The sequence below is a fragment of the Mytilus californianus genome, unplaced genomic scaffold (assembly GCF_021869535.1).
Source record: "Mytilus californianus isolate M0D057914Y unplaced genomic scaffold, xbMytCali1.0.p SCAF_13, whole genome shotgun sequence".
Taxonomy (NCBI): domain Eukaryota; kingdom Metazoa; phylum Mollusca; class Bivalvia; order Mytilida; family Mytilidae; genus Mytilus; species Mytilus californianus.
The window spans coordinates 3,118,802-3,136,296 of record NW_026262615.1 but is presented as its reverse complement, the minus strand read 5'-3'; the positions used below and the strand labels follow the sequence as shown (position 1 = coordinate 3,136,296).

The 17,495-nt window shown below is 31.6% G+C and overlaps 1 long non-coding RNA gene across 1 annotated transcript; it reads left to right on the top strand.

Moving 5' to 3' along the window:
* Positions 1–1,969: 1,969 nt before the first annotated feature.
* On the top strand, positions 1,970–16,735 carry LOC127723019 (uncharacterized). The gene is made up of 4 exons (XR_007991799.1): positions 1,970–2,208; positions 14,540–14,679; positions 15,354–15,450; positions 16,706–16,735. It is a non-coding gene; the product is annotated as an uncharacterized LOC127723019 (long non-coding RNA).
* The last annotated feature ends 760 nt before the right edge of the window (positions 16,736–17,495 follow it).

Sequence of the window (17,495 nt, the reverse complement as noted above, 5' to 3'; positions counted from 1 at the left end):
TCAATACACTGCACTAAAAGTAGTCGATAATGCTCCAGGGATTAGGACGAGTGTACTGGTACACTAATTAAAGCATGCCTTTTACGACATTATTCAAAACGATCCATAACGAGTCCTGAATTATTGGCAGCGGCTTCATACGCTTTCTAACAAATGGAATATTTTGTTCGAGGCAAACAAAATAATACCTTCATACAAGATTTAGTACATTATGTTCACAATGAATTAGAATCTCGTTACGTTGTGTCATTTCAGTTCGAGGGTGTTTGCACAACAGATAATCGGTAGATGAAGGCAACTAGTAGTCGTCAATGAGCAAATACCATACCGTATATTAATCAATAAAATGTCCCGACATGTCAAAAATAGAATGATTTAAATGAAAAAACTCTTTGGCTTAGTTGATGTACAGGACTGTACCATGTTATAACCACAAAACACATATGATAAACAACGACTAACAACAACCACCATATAACAGGCTCCTGACCTTGGATAGCATAGAATTCGGCGGGTTTCAACATGTTCACGAGCGATCAACCTTTCCTGTAAATGGAAGGGGATTTAACAACAACAAATTAAAAACAAATGGTAAAATCAGTTAACAGAAATGACTCATCAGATCTATATAAAGGACACAACGAATATATCTACAAAGTTCCAACCTAAAAGTACTCTCTATTAAAATGCCATAAACATTAGTTTCTTTTTTTTTCAACGATGAAGTTTAGGAATATGTCTTAGTATATACGCACTTAATATTGATCTAATAGATAACAGTCCAAAGACAGTAAAAAAACCTACTCAGAGCAAGTAAAAAATATGATATAGAAAAATACCGAACTTCATAGAAAATTCAAAACTGAAAATGGCAAAATTGAAAACTTCAACACATCAAACGAATGGAAATATTTCTTAATGGTACAGGCATTTTCTCATGTAGAACAAAAGGTGGATTAAACTTTGTTTTAAAGCTATACCTCTCACTTCAATGAAAGCTACACTGGTTCAACTTTGTAAGTCCGGAACAACTTTCTGAATTTTCTTTCCTCTGCACACTTAAACAAAAAATATACAAACACCAATTCATACATGTTTTGCGTCCAAAGCGATTTTTCCAAAGCAAAATATTTGAAAGCCGAGGGTGTATAAATATGTGTAAATGATACCTTAAAATAATCGACCGAAAGTTAATTTATTTTAGGGACCTGAGTGTCTTAATAATTTAAGAAATGTATGTCATAAATCATGTCAGTATCAAAGCAGTGACTTACTACTGAGCTGATGATACCCTCGGGAACTCATAGTCCAGCAGCTATTGTATTTAACCAGTACTTTAAAAAATGAAAAAAAAATAAGGAACAACGACAGAAATCGAAACTACCAAATTTAATTAAGATTGAAAGATCAGGAAAAATAGCTAACGCTTTGTACCCTTCTTCTTAATTTTCGTAGATTTGTAATACCAAATGTACGTTTTTACGGTAAACGCAAAAGGTGTCTACACTTAATAAAGGTTTTGCATTGGTTATCGTATATTTTTCATGGGACTGAAAAATGTAATTTACTCCAAGTATTTTCTAAATGTATTGATGATCTGTCATACATTAATTTCATGAAATAAGAGTTAAAAGCTCGACCAATTGAAATCATACGACTTTCTTATATCAAGTTTCAAGCTCCATTGAAAAATAAATACATTTCCAAAATGTTTATGTGATGTTATTGAAATTATAATTTCAATTATTTATGACAGAAATCAATAGACCAATATATCATACAATAAAGCAATCACTTTGTTACATCGTCATAGACTCATCATATTTGTTTGGTTATTGTGCGAAGACGCTATACAGTAAAACTACAAAACCATATTCTCAAATGGTAGCGGATTATCAATGAATGCTATGTTTTATATAAGAACAGCAGTTGTGTTTGCACTTTTTCCACAATATGTTGAAAGTTTTGGTATTAAAACACAGAAGTTTAACACCAACACAAACATAAGAATAGTTCAAAATGGAGCATCAGTTCATACAGTGGAAGCAAAATCCCGAATCCAGTGTGCCATGTTGTGCACAAGTGATAGTACTTGCTGCTCAAGTACCTATGACCAAATCTTAGAACACTGTTCCTTATTTTTGGCTTGCTGCCCTATGAAGGAACCCTCTACAGGATCACATACAAGTACAAAGACTCCAAAACTAGGTAGGATTGTTACAAAATAAAAATTATCTATTATTATAAGACTATTTTAATATATCTGTTCTGTTTTCATACCTTCGCACGTAAAGGGATTATATAGTGATGCAAATGTCCGACCGTTTGTCCCCTCGTTAGTCACAAGTGTGATGTCAAGATAAGAATAAACTCATCATAGATACTAGGATAAGAATTAAATTTTGAAGTAAACTATGGACAAACCTTTTTTTAATCTTAAAATCTCATGGACCAAGATATCAAGTCAAGTTATATATTGAATGAGTTAAAAGGAAGAACGACAGAATTCGACACAACATTAGTTCTACCGTCAACCTTACAAATTGGTTGACGATACGATTTGTCGGTGTCTTAACACACTAGCAACAGTTTTGCGTGGTCTTAGATCTTAAGATTCTATTATAGTCGCCTGATCTGTACATTTACCGATTATGACATTTTGACTGATTGTGAATTTGCATGCATTGGAGAAGACGCTGATCCTGTCACAAATCTAGTCTCCTTCTTTCGGAGTTCTACGATTCTCCAAGTTACTTTGTTTGATATCTTGATTTGTCTGTTCTTAATCAATTTACGGGATTTTAACACCGGTTTTCTACTGTCGCATTAATTTAGTTGTATCTTTTTTGTCCCACACTTAGTGTTAATTGACAATTTTCTGTTAAATGTGCCAATTAGGACATGTTAATGATATCACAAATTACCTTTATGTTATATAGTACACAAGCTAAAATAATGCAGATAAACAATAAAATAAAAGTTATCTTATAGATATACAATATTTGTTTAATTTGTTTGGTCATTCTCCAAAAATAAAAGTATGCATTCCTTTTTGTGGTTCTTAATTTTATTTTGTCCTTTGTTATGTGATTTTAAATACGCATCTGATGATCATACTGAATTCAGTGTGGGTTAATTTTGTTGTATTACTTAAATGATAATCGTTTAAAATTAAATGTCTTTGCTTTTGTAGGTAGGTGTGTTTACGTGTTTGATGTATACCTGTTTTGTATTATTTTTGTTCCTATCCAAGTTCGAATGATTCCATACTATATATTAGGGTCATGTTATGAAGGTCTTCATTTTTTTCTATCTATTATTTATAATTTAGCACACACTTATTCCTTACTGTACCAAGTCAGGAATATGACAGTTGTTATCCATTCGTTTGATCTGTTTGAGTTTTTGATTTTGCCATTTGATTAGGGACTTTCCTTTTAGAATTTTCCTCGGAGTTTAGTATTTTTGTGATTTTACCTTTTCTCTATTCTATAGACCCCATTTATACTACCATGTGTATAATTTACCAGTTATCTCATATACATCGATCAATGGTCAAATTTGTTTATATCCATCACTAAATAAAACTGCTCTCTCACTTGAATATAATACAATTATATAAGTAAAATTCAAACACAAAGCTATCATTTTTCCTTTGAAACCCTATAGCCAGATTGAATTGGGACCTATATATTTTGTATCTACAAATTTCATGTATTTAATATAAGCGACAGTTTATAGAAATAAAAAAAAGTAAAATAACAAAAATACCGAACTCAAAGAGAAATTCAAAACGGAATGTCCTTTATAAAATGGCAAAATCAAAAGCTCAAACACATCTAACGAACGGAAAACAAGTGTCATATTCATGACTCGGTACAGGTCAGCTTGATATTTTAATATTTCCTCGATATTGACACCGTTGAACGACTAGAATATGACAAATGTAAATATTTCAATTTTCCAATTGTCAATTTCAAAATTATCAGCATTAACATAGCCTCTGCTCACGTCAACAAGAATTTTTTATATCTCAGTTAATACGTTGCGCTCGTGTATGTTCAATCTAAACGGACTTCCTGAGCAGGTTGTGCTTCTTACATAAAACTTCGGAGTAGTGGACGAAAAAACAACTGTCCATATTAGTAACAGTCGTTGTACGACTGTTTTGGTCTGTGGAAGACTAAAAATGACTTTCAAATCAAATGATAAGAAATGTAAGGGTTGTGACAGTTGCCTTATGTTGTTGTAACAGCTTATTCATGCCTATCCCAACACTTTTAGGGGTTGTGAAAAACATAAATTATTATCCACAGTCATTTGAGGACTGTGCAGTTGTTTACGGCGTTGTCACAGTCAAATACTATTTGTTACAGTCTTGTTGTTGTGGTAGTTGTATAGTGTGTATCCCAACCTTTTGATAGTTGGGACAGTTAAAATTTGTTTGTGTCAACTTTTCAGACGTTGGTGCTGTCAAATACATTATATTATTATCATCTATTGTGGGTTTTATTTTATTATTATTTATTTCTTTTTTGCGATCGTTGTTGATCATTTTGTCGTTTCCCGTTTATTGCCGCGTCATTGTCCGTTCATTTTCGACTTGTGCGTTTGACTATCCTTTAGGTATCTTTATCTAATATTCCGTTTATTCAGAATTGTTCATAACTTGCTTCATCATATGAAAAGGCTCCGTTTAAAAAAGAGGTTAGGAATTATTGCAGAAGATGCTAATAATGCTAATGAATTCATTTTAATTCATATTTGAAATTGTTTTGATAAATTATGCAGAAGTGTAGGATTACGAACTAACGACGGTGTACCTGAAGTAAATTTAAAGAATATGACTACCTATTCTATACAGCACAATAACTGCTTTTATTTGAAGTGCTATCCATGAGGGATATTTGTCGATGATAATTAATCAAATCTGTCAAATTTGATCAAAAACGGAACAAATTTTCACCGTTAACGGTTCATCCTCTTTATTGTTTTGTTGCATTCCTGTCGGCAGACCGACCGTGGTCGTCAAACAGCATTTTAAAAAAGGAAGCTACAGTTGTTTAGTTAGACCACAATATAAGCTGAGCTTGAAATTGCATTCGGTGAGTAGAAATGAACAATATTTTAAAGCAAATCTATCATCATTATCATCATCATTCATCCAATATTTTGAAGGAAAAAATTTCCAAATTCTTTCTACAGTACAGGTAAGAATCGACATGATGTTATCCTATATGATCTTTCGCCGCAATTCTGCATAGTAGCATGTTCCAAGGCAGTTAGGATTTAAGATTGTAAAAAGTTTATGCATCATTGAAATTCAGGTAAATCCCCATTTTCCCTCCCCCTTTTTAATCCATTTTTTTTCTATGCTGAAAACCCCAAGTCAAACACTCTCTTAGTGATCTTATGCACATTCCTTTTTTCATCTTGCCCTTGACAAATCTCTTATTAGATGAAAATGAAAATAGGAAAATCATCAATATTGGCAGAATGATAGAAACTTTTACAGGCCTGATAGTCATTTTACATGCCTGGGCTGAAAAGCCTGTGCCCATCTGTGTAGACTGTATGTGTGGATCTAGCTGACATGGCAAATTCTGACCTGTTATCCTTGGGAGGATGTTGATGTGTGACAAAACATGACATTTCATTTATTAAAGGACCTGTGACTTGTGCAAATGTTCATATTGAACAAAAAATCAGATCAGTTTAGAACAAAATTGATTGTTTAAAGTCACCTATTGCTAGTGAAATTCTCATGTTAATCATGTGTCTTCATAAATCTGACTAAACTTTTCAATCCCCTATCCACTTCACAACCATCACCCCAAGGGTGACAAGGGAATAGAAAAAGGTCACTCTTGATCTTGTCGTCTAATTGTTAAACCCTTTTCAAGTAGGGCATTGGTTTGGTTGTGCGGGATGGCCTTTCATAGGACCTATACATATTGTATGGTAATGTATTGTTCACTGTCTTGTCCTATATTGGCATGAAATATTTGTCACTGGATTTTTTTTAACCAAAAATTAACCACATGTACATATGCATATATTGTGTTACTAACACCGGTTTCTAACTATTTCCCTGGTTTACTTAATTACCTTTTGGATGATGTATAATAATGTCTTGCATTTTGAAGAACACTTAAAGTAATCATGGTAATGTAAAATAGAATTTGAGAAAATTCATGTTGAATTTGACTACAAAGTAAGTATTCATATATTTTGCTGTTTAAATTCTTATCTATAGGTGATTTATTTAACAAGAATGCATTATTAGTATATTTGTTTTCAAATAATTTCTGAGTCATGGACAACAAAACAGATCAATTAAATGAATATATTTAATAATATAAAGCATTGAAAATGAGTATTTCTATAATGGTTCAAAATAATATTAATTAACAAAATAAAACAATATTATTAATTTAATTTTCCGGAAACGATGCACAAAGTCATAACAGTTGTCCTTTTAAAAAGGTTATTTAACAAAATGTGGTCATTGTTTCATTATGTATTTAATGCGTCTTATTGAACAAAAGGTTGTGAAGGTTGCATCTTTTCTCAAAATGTATTATTGCAATGAATAAATATCTATAAATAATGTATCATGCTTATTGCTAGGTGGTTTACAGTTAACAAGAAATACAAAAACTATTTAAGAAGCAAAGTGAGCTTCCTAACTGTATTCTTTTTAGATTTAGCATAGAATATAAAATCACTAAATAAGAATGTGTGTACTATATAAACATGCTAGAATTTATGTATAAAAACCAAAATGCATAGATATTTTCATGTGAACTCTGTCATTTTTATGTAAATTGTGTCCTGTTAGCATGGTTAGTCAAAATCCATTTAATTCCTATTTACTTGATTTGGTTTTGGGGCCACTGTCTCTTTGGCGTATAACCAACATCTCCTTTTATTCATGTGTTGGATATAAGCATTAATGGCCACCCACATCAACAAATATGTTTCCATGCATATATGTGTAATGTTATCTAGTTTTAACATTCAAGCCTTTTTATTTATATATAAATTTCATCGTTAAAGGACTTTCTATTCATTAGCCATATCTTTCTACATGTGTTTTGGTTTTTTCTTCTTTTTTGGGGGGAAAGGGGGGGGAGGAGTTGATATATCATTGATATTAGTATCCAACATCTCCTCTTATCGTGTTCAATTATATCTTTTCTGCCTTTTTAAAAAAATTAACAGCAAAATTTTATCTGTAAGCATATTTGTTTTATGTAAACATGGCATAAACTAAGTAGTTCATGAAGTTCAAAATCGTTTTTATATATATTGTATTGACAAGTAAGTTGTCACAAAATTGACTTAGTTAAATTCTTTGTATGTCTCAGAATTTAGTTTGAAAATATCTATAATTCTAATTCAAAATAAATTATTGAAATATATTTATTGATCATGAATTCTTGAACATGCAAATGTGACAGTAGAATACTAGGTAATAATCAAGATGTTAATACTGAATAGGTAATAATTAGGAATTTTTTTATACATGCTATACTGGTAATAAACAGATTTAGACACAATAGTTTATTGCCCTGAGGGATGAAAACTGTCAGGTGTATTGAAGGTGATATTATACTGAGGTTCACAAATTTTAATTATCCTCTGACTTCAAAATGTGGATATATTCAAATTATCCGCAATTAGACAGTAATCCGTCAATGAAAGTACACACCTCAGAAAACATGTAGATAGGAAGACAATATCTTTAAGAATTTAGACCCTCAAAAAAGTTTTTATTCTTCTTGTTGTATGGGACTTATAAATGCAATTGTATGAGTCCTAAAACTTTGTTATCAAGCAAATTAGGATTGGTAGTTTTCTTCCTAGTAAATACAGTTATTGTAATAGTGACTTTCTTCTAGGTAATGTATAAAGTATTAGATTAGTTACAATATTTCAGTACTTTATTCTCAATGTATATTACTTTTTGTAGAATTCACATTGGTTTGACCATGATTCCCAGCTCGAATATAAAGCCGGCTACATATGAACTATGATTTTGATGCATAGGAAATATAGATGTCACTGAGTCACTCTAATAACTGCAAATTGTGAAACATTGGATTAATTCCTAATTTTGTGTTAATTCTTTATTGTTTTTAGAAATAACGAATAGCGCTTACAGCATTATGCCATGTTGCTGGTGTGATTTTAAAACTCAACAGGACAAGAAAGAAATTGTGCATTGAACAAATTTCAAACTTACAATTTTTAAGAAGCCACATTACTGGATGACTGTGATTACCTTGGATAATTTTTCATCATGTTCATATGAAATAGCAATTAAATTGCTATTTCATATGAACATGATGAATTTGAATTTGGAATAATGAGAATTCATAGTTTCAGTGACTAATAATTGTGCATCATACATGTATCTGAATTTCATGAATACCTTGGATAGATATTCATTTAAACTAGCAATTTTGGAATAATGCATATTCGTAGTTTCAGTGAATATTAATAATGCATCATATCTGAATTCATGAATACATTGGATAATCATTTATTCAAAATAGCAATTTGGATAATGAGAATTTGTAGTTTCAGTGAAATGTATAGTGCATCACATCTGAAAATAATGCTGCATTGCAATTGTTTACTACACAAAAATGTCAGTATTCACCTCTGAAGCTAACAAAACCTTTAAATAGACTTATTAAGAAGGAATATAGTTACGATACTGTTGTCAGGTCATTAAAGATTGCATATTTTGGCGTTAATATTGATTCACTTATAGGGTCTTTGCATCGGCACTAAACACATTTATTTAAAAACCAGTTGTTGGCATGACACGGGTTATGTTCTTCTCATATATGTTATGATGGTATGATACTAAACCCCTAACGGGAAAGATTGTGCCTGATATTCATATGATGAAGACATAATCTTTCAATCAGTTTAATTGAAGTCTGGAGCTGGCATGTCAGTTAACTGCTAGTAGTCTGTTGTTATTTATGTATTATTGTCATTTTGTTTATTTTCTTTGGTTACATCTTCTGACATCAGACTCGGACTTCTCTTGAACTGAATTTCAATGTGCGTATTGTTATGCGTTTACTTTTCTACATTGGCTAGAGGTATAGGGGGAGGGTTGAGATCTCATAAACATGTTTAACCCCGCCGCATTTTTGCGCCTGTCCCAAGTCAGGAGCCTCTAGCCTTTGTTAGTCTTGTATTATTTTTAATTTTAGTTTCTTGTGTACAATTTGGAGTTTAGTATGGCGTTCATTATCACTGAACTAGTATATATATTTGTTTCGGGACCAGCTGAAGGACGCCTCCGGGTGCGGGAATTTCTCGCTGCATTGAAGACCTGTTAGTGACCTTCTGCTGTTGTCTGTTCTATGGTCGGGTTGTTGTCTCTTTTACACATTCCCCATTTCCATTCTCAATTTTATTGACTACCCATGAGGGTATCTCACTGTCCGTCATTATTGTTGAGTGTCAAACGTCTGCTTGCTATACTTAAAGTCTGAATGTACATGTTTATAAATAAAGTCTAAATTACTGTTCAAAGTGGAACTGGCATTTTATACTGGTCAATCAAATTAAACAATACATGTACTTCAAAGTATCATTTTATTATCTCGCCTGCGAAAAAAATTAAAGTATGTAAGAAATAGGTATTACAATCTGGTTGCGGCGACAGTGTAAACTATTCGTATAAAGCTTTACATTTTAGAAGCTAAAAGACCTGGATGCTTCTTATCTTGTATTCAGATAGTAAATATGTTGATATGAAGTTTCTGTCTGTCATATATCTATATATATTTGGTACATGGGTATCTTGCAAGGTCTACATGTCTGTCAGGTAGGGTTCACCCGACCTTGACTTCATTTCAAGATTCAGTGATTTAGGTTATTTAGTTAGTAGTTACATTGTCAAGTCCGTTTCTCAGAAACTTTAAGCACTAGATCAACTATTTTTTGGTGTGGAATGATAATAAGGTGTATATGTCTGACTTGCAGGTTTCATCAGACCTTGGCTTCAATGTCATGGTTCATTGAACAATGTTAAGTTTTTGTATATCCCAATGTTTCTCAGATGCTATAAGCTATAAGATCACAATTTTTGAGATATGGAATGATCATAAGGTGTACAAGTTTGATTGGATGGTTTCATCTGACCGTGACCTCATTTTCATGGTTCATTGCACAATATTTTCTTTTCATGGTTTGGATGTTTAGTCTATTTCTCCGATACATTTGTACTATAAACCACTACATTCATTAAATTTGGGTTATGGAATGATTGTAAGCTGTAAATCATTTGTCTGGCATTGTTAATTTGACTTTGACTTCATTTTAATGGATCATTGATAATTTCATGAATTTTAAGTGTATGTGATACTTGCAATTGTTATGATTGTAGTAAAACTTTCATATTACAGACTTTCAATGTTCATAAATTCAATTATACATGTAGGTAAATCAGACGTGACATTTCAGCGTTTTCACTCTTGTTTATATCAAAAGTCAGACAACTATTAACAATGATTATTAACATTCATTTGATAATATTATAGTTTTGTATAATGTAAAATAACCGGAATAAGGAGATGTGGTATGAATTTCGATGACACAACCATCAAATTCAACAAACAAACAAAAGCCACTATAATCATTCAAAAAGAAGCCTCTATCAGGGTTTTGCAACCCACCATATAAGAATGAAAGTAAAATATTTATAAAAAAATGATTGAAAACTAAAGAATTATGCATACCAACATGTTTAGAGGTCACCAGTACTTAATACCAGTTGGCGACAAAATTTAATAAAAATTTTGTCAGTTAAGGATATAAAACAATAATTTCTTGATTATCATATCTGATGTCTCCTATTGTTATAGGCCCATTGATAACAACTGTATTATGGTTTACCAAAATCCGTTATATGTGATCCAATATTTACAAGCTTCTGATCTCGGGCATGTTTTTCTACAGAATCATTTTATTTGCTTTTGAATAAATGCCTTCAAAATATCCCAATATATTTTTGCTACCCTTTTATTATACACAATTTGCATTACAAGGGCGTGTTTGTATTATGTACTATAGGGTGAGCTGTTTGTTTTATCTTTAATTTTATTTGAAAGCATATTTTGGGGTTTTAATTTGCTATGATTCGAAAACTTTTAGCAAAAGAAAAAATTTAACAAGAAATAAAAAAAGAAAATGATATAAATAGTGGTTTCAAGACGGAGGATGAGAATTGGAATTTTCTTTTTGTGGCTGTACAATTAGAGTTTGACTCTCTTGCTTATCAATGGTGAATACACAATGTTATAACTATTGTTGTACATTATTAATATAGCATGGTGTGAAAAGCTTATGAAATACAAATATGCAGCTGGCTAAAACATGATATTAAAACGGGTGATGTGAGTAACCTGCTATGATGAGGCATCAACACAAAAACAACAACAATTTAATTTAGAGGTCAACATATACATGACATAGCTTTCAACAAAAACAAAAACAGTCATGAAAATTCTAACTAGTAGATTTTTTTTATAAGATCATGATAAATCAAATGATGTGGTACTTGTTTGCAATTAAGACAATTTTCCACCCGATACCCAACATGCCCAAATGCATAGAAGTTAGCAACTCAACTGGCAAATTTGATGAGGTCAGAATATTTTTTCCAACATATAGGCGGCAAGATTATATATTTTTACTCAGACCAGGGCCAGAATACTTATTTTCAGTCCATCCTTATAATAACACAAAAACTACTCACAAGGTAAAATTGTTCCTTTTCTAACTACAGGTTGAATAATGTATCAATATCAGACAGGCGTTTATGTGAATTTATAAATGGTTTGAGTCACCGTCAGTATGACATGTTTTTTATCAACTGAAACGAAAAAAATCACAAAAAGTCATCTTGAGGTCAGCATGTAGAATTCAACAAGACCAGAGTCTAATGAATTAATACAACGAGCAGTAAACCGTTGTGTGAATAAATAAAAGATGATTTAATCTCCGAGTCTTCTTGTTTACAAAAGTTTAACGTTCACTAACGAGAGTTATTGGGTCGGCCTTAAAAAAACAGTATGTCCATCCACCTATAAATTTATTTTTACAAATTATACATCATAAATTGGTTGAGAAAAATCCGGTGAAAATATAAATTAACTCGAGGCATAATATGTTTGCCTCAATAATGCCATCTGACGTGCTTTATACATTAAGACTATTGAACTTCAAATAGACCACTCGGTACATTAAACAGTACAAAGTCGAGTCAATATTAAACTTTAACTAAACTTTTCAAAAATAAAGTAAGGTAATATTAAAACAAATTGAATTGAAATAGATTTTAGAATATTTTTGTTTTCAATAGCTGCAAAGCGTGCGTTAAAAGTTATCATAGCTTTGATTCATTTTTTTTTATATATATATTAAAACTGGTTTATACCACAATATTTATCATGTTTATAATTTTGTTACAAAAAAAAATGTGGTCTCAAATAAAAGCTAAAAAACAATCAAATGATTTCTATTAGTGTCCATGCCGTATGCAATAAGCCCTCGGGAATAAGTAGTTTAAAACGGGGATGACAGGTATGTATATTCCCGCTGGGTTTATAATATATTGACCGTTATTATGATGTGATTCGTAAAACTACGGGCATTGGAGATAGCCTTAAATGCATGAATGATTTCACACCTTTGACTTAATTAAAAAGTTGTTGTTTCGATAATTTTGAAAAGGGTTAACTGTTACCGTTGAAGATATTGGAAAAATCTGCTTTCAATTTATCTTATAGGTGAGGTGTTTTTTCATATGAAGTATTTAATGCGTATAAGACAGCCCCATGTGAAATTGCTGGTTCAGAATTTTTTTCAAAGATATGTGAGGCAAGGTATTTTTAAATAAATTGATAAGTTAAACAAATAACCAAATTAGTTGCGAATACCAAAATATTCAGTGACAAATATTTCAATATCCTATTTCTTTTACATCAGTTATTATTTAAATCAATGTTTTAAATGGGTGCGACAATGCTGTCTATTTTGTTACAACTTTATTAATACGCAAAGTGAAATTGTTTTACAAATGATTTAACCTATCCCGAACTGTCAGAAATTTTGTATCCGTGACTTTTAATAGTCTTAATGACTTGATCAATGTTTGGAAGTTGCGAAACTTAAATGTAGCTATGACTATATAATGGCTGTACCAAACATATTTTAACTGTAACAACCTTTTCGGCGTTTAAACAGTTCATTTATGACTCTTTCAAGGTTTTTTGCTTTGGGATCGTTATGAAATAACTGTTACAACCTTCAAATGGTTCCAGCAGTCGTATTATAACTGTGACAACCTTTTCGTCGTTAAAACAGTTTGTTTATGACTGTTGCAACGTTTTTCGAGTTGGGACAGTTGTAAATCAACTATTACAACTTTAAAATAATTGTATCAGTCCTATAATGACTGTGACAACTATTTTTAGCGTTGTTGCAATCGATTTATGTATAAGACAAACACTGTTAAAGTTGGAACAGTTAAAAAATAACTGCAACAGTGAAATTTTACAACTGTTACAACTTTGACAAATATTATCAGTCGTAAAATTACTGTTACTGGTATGGACAGTTGTTTTTTCTTTCAATAGTGGAGAAACGCATGAATTTGACGCTACAACGGTTTGATGTCAACATAATAAATAAGTTGATCGATACGATAGGTCTATGTATCAAATCACTAGAGACATGTGTTCGCAGTCTTAGAACATATATACCTGAATAGTTTTTTAATTTACATTTTTAGAGGATTCCTATAGAGGGTGTTGTATTTTTAGCATGTGAATTATAGGATTTAAACATCTGTTAACTACAGGTGCCTTAATTTATGAAAATAATACAAAAAAAAATATTGTTGGATTCTTTGTAACATAAAGGATAACGTTTTGCCTATTGGTTGACAAGGAATAATATAAGACTATTTATTATTCTTTTTTTATTTTGATATCCCATTTGATTTGGGATATTGTTTATTCATCTATGGTTACTCAATTTATTTTAACCTCCATTTAAAATAATTAATTTAATATGATCCTGTCCCTTGTAGTTGCTTACAAATTCTACAAACATGTACACAATTTAATTATATTCGTGACATTTTGTGCACTTTATCTAATATTGTGAAATTTAATTAATGTACCAAGTATACTGCACAAAATGCAGTTTTTGACATAATGTGTCTTCACTAATGCTCAAAGTCAGAATATTAGGACAATAAGACACATGTTACGTTGATTAGCTTAAATACCCCCCCCCCCCCCCCCCCCCCCAAAAAAAAAAAAAAGGACCAAACGTAAACGAAATCGTTCCATTAAAACAAAATTGATGTTAACAAGTCCATTAAATGTTGCCTACATTATGAGCACTGATACGTATAAATTTGATGTGTATTATCATAATAATTTGATTTCAACTATTGCATCATAATACTACAAGTATATAGTAATTTCCTTTTCACCAGCTATGGTCTTTTCTCCTACACCAACCGACTGTAGCGAATTTCCTCCTGGAACATGTACTGGGGTACATACTATCCAGCCAGAAAACGGTCCAACCATAACTGTGTTTTGTGACATGGACACTGATGGTAGAGGGTGGACGGTAAGTTAGATTTTTCTGTCAATAAAAAAAAAAATATTATAAAAAAAGGCACCAGTAGTATACAGCTGTTCAGTAGTCATCAATCGATTTAACTGAAACAAATCCGGGTCACAACCAAAACCGAGGGAAACACATCAACTATAAGAGGAAAACAACGGAACAACATAAATACTGAACTGCTACAAAAACAAACGCCAACATACAGAGAACCGGACTATTTGATAACAACTGCCATATTCCTGGCTTGGTACAGGACATTTTAAGAAAAAAGGTGGGTTGAACCAGGTTGTATGGCTAGCCAAACCTTCCGATTATATGGCAATATAACTGTATTAATTTTTTTCACTGAAGTGTAGTTATAGAAAAAAAATGCACTTACTCTATATCTAATAATAAAACATTGTTAATTCAATTAATTTCATTTTTTTAGAAAATGTCATTCTTAAAGATATCGTTAAAAAAAAGTGTATCAAAATTATTAACTGCGAAAATTAGAAATTGAAAATTGATTTTTTTTTTAAAATAGTAGCACAAACTCTACAAAAAAATTGAAAAAAAGATTGTTTGCAAATATAATAATTGTTTATTTAAAATTTATTCTGAAGTATACTATTATTTTCATGACGTTGGGTCTTAAAATCTTCGTTTATATTCAAAATACTTTGTATCTGTAGACAATTCAAAGACGATTTGATGGAAATGTTGATTTCTATAGAGATTGGGAGGATTACAAAACTGGATTTGGGGATATAGCAGGAGAACATTGGCTTGGTAAGATATTTTAATTAGAATTTTGTTTTTATTACCGGTTTGTAGTAACACGACGGGTTAGCATGTAAAGCAGGATCTGCTTACCCTTTCGGAGCACCTGAGATCACCCCAAGTTTTTGGTAGGGTTCGTGTTACTCAGTCTTCAGTTTTCTATGTTGTGTTTTGTGTACTTTTGTACGACTGTTTGTCTTTTTCTTTTGGCGTTGCCAGTTTATTTCGACTTATGAGTTTGCATGTTCCTTTGGTATCTTTCCCCTCTCTTGTCTAATCAACAACAGACGGAAATTAAATAAACATTTTCCAACAACAGCAGTTTACATACAAGCTAATTTGACCTTATGCATGCTAATAGAATAACCTAACTATTTGATTATATTCAAGCATATTTATAAAAATATTAGTTTCAAACTTGATTCGGTTGGCATGTGAAAACCGTAACTTACATTTTACTATATGTTTAAGCATATTTGTAATAGTCTAAGATCCAAAAACTTAAATTGTTTGTTACATCAAACGTGTGATAGCCATCAATACGTATGGTTTGTGACTCTGTTGTAACGTTCATCGAAAGTGTGATAGCCATCAATACGAATGGCTTGTGACTCTGGTGTCACGTTCATCGAACGCGTGATAGCCATCAATACGAATGGCTTGTGACGACTCTGTTGTATCGTTCATCTAACGTGTGATAGCCATCAAAACGTATGCCTTGTGATTCTGTTAGTGTTCATCGAACGTTTGATAGCCATCAACACGTATGGCTGAGATCTCGAAATACTACCTTGAAACTTTATGCTTTTATGATGGACAATAACACGAACAATTCAAAGGGCGAACTTTATAAACACCGAGAACAGTGTTGCCCATAACAATCACGATATTTTAAAAAGTGTTTGTCAGTGGTTTTCCTTACTACAATCTACTACAATCTACGTTGGTGTTATTCTTTTTGTGTTGATTGCAGGTGTTTGATACTAAATCAATTACTTTTCTAGTACTTAATCTTGGTAAATCTTGGTAGAAAATATTACATCGTGTTTATACAATTTATTTGTTGGAGACGATTTTTAACGTTTAAATGTCTGTTTGTTTGTTTTCTTGTTTGAGAAGGAATGAAAGGTTGCTCGCCGATTTCTTGATATTCAAAAAATCTATTTCATTGTACACAAATATCTATGAATTTTCAAGGTTTAAAGCAGTATATCGACAGAATATGTACCGCTAATTATCTTTTAATTATTATTCATTTCAAAAGGAAATGACAATCTTCATTATATTCTTCGACAACAACAAAATTACCAAGTCCGATTTGATCTTGAAGATGTCAATAAGACTACAGCTTATGCTGTGTACGATGGAATATGTGTGGGGAGTGAGAGCACTAACTACCAGCTTACAATTACAAGTTACAGTGGAACAGCAGGTAATCATAATTTAAACTTATAATTACACAGGATTAAGTCCCCTTGTACAGTTGTTATTTAAATATAACCTGAAAATTGATATTGAAAGCTGTAATGGTAAATCTAGGACCGTTAAGAAATGGAATGTGAATTATCTATAAGTTTACCTTTAATTACCTGTAAAATGAATTGCAAAAACTTTATAAAACGTTGTGCGTAAATTTAATGATTTGTATGCGCAAATGTAGGGGGAATGCGTGCGTACGTAATGTACCGATCGTTGATAATTATTTGGGGACCTATTGTGTGGAGATGTGAAAATGAAGTGTTAATTCTCAATTGTCTGCTAAAAAAAAGGATCAACATGAAGAAAAAACAAGTGTTATTGGTTTTTGTTCTGTGGATTGGATATCAAGAACCTAGATGCACGAGTTATAATCGAAAATCTAAACTGTTTCTTGATTTTTGTGAGTCGAGTTTTTTAAGACCGAGTAAATAATCATTTGAAGTAAAAGTATATTTGTATGCCTGGCCAAATATAAAATCAGCATTACCAATTCAGCAATTGTTATTTTGGAAAACAAAATTTAGCCCTTGAAAAATGCCACCTATGGACCCCTCAAAGAATTCTGTTCTTAACGT